Source organism: Salvelinus sp. IW2-2015, unplaced genomic scaffold (genome assembly GCF_002910315.2).
Source record: "Salvelinus sp. IW2-2015 unplaced genomic scaffold, ASM291031v2 Un_scaffold1251, whole genome shotgun sequence".
Taxonomy (NCBI): domain Eukaryota; kingdom Metazoa; phylum Chordata; class Actinopteri; order Salmoniformes; family Salmonidae; genus Salvelinus; species Salvelinus sp. IW2-2015.
This window is the reverse complement of record NW_019942799.1, coordinates 42544-43513: the sequence shown is the minus strand read 5'-3', so window position 1 is coordinate 43513 and position 970 is coordinate 42544.

The window sequence follows — 970 nt, the reverse complement described above, 5'->3', positions numbered from 1 at the left end:
CTAGCTAGAGTGTGTCTGTGTGTGTAGTCCACTGCTGTACCTGCCTGCTAGCTAGAGTGTGTCTGTGTGTGTAGTCCACTGCTGTACCTGCCTGCAAGCTAGAGTGTGTCTGTGTGTTTCATACACATGTTGGACTATGCCCTTGGACTTTACCTTTGGACTACCTGAGGAAGTTTACCTGGCTTTCACCTGTTGTCGACGCTCACCAGGTTTTTCACAGGTACTCTGACCTGCTGGAGTTAACCTGTCTCTGGGTGTTGACCTGTGTATATCTGACTGACTGGGAGTTACTACCTCTGTTGGAATTCACCTGTTAGAGGGAGCTCAGCTGTGTATCAACACGTGCCTCTGAGAAGAGATTTAATGGTGGTGGTCTCACCGTGTGTTTGGGTATGGTTGTGTCATGGTTGTAAATGGTGGGGGTCTCACCGTGTGTTTTGGGTATTAGACTCGGCATCAGGCAGGCCAGTATCTCCTCCTCTGCCATCTGGTCTATGATGTGGGAGTCATATGCCACCCTGATAGACACTTCTTCCATCATCCTGACACACACACACACACGACACACAACACAACACAACACAACACAACACACAACACACACACACACAACACACACACGCACAACACAACACAACACACACACCACAACACACACAACACACACACACACACACACACACACACACACACACACACACACACCACCAACACAACACACACACACACACACAACACAACACACACACACACAACCACCACACACACACGCACAACACAACACACACACACACACACACACACAAACAACACAGAATTCCAAAAGGTGTTCTAGTCACACAGGTAAACCTCCTTCACACAGGTAAACTCCTTCACACAGGTAAACTCCTTCACACAGGTCACTCTTCACACAGGTAAACTCCTTCTCACAGGTAAACTCCTTCACACAAGGTAAACTCCCAGTAAGCAG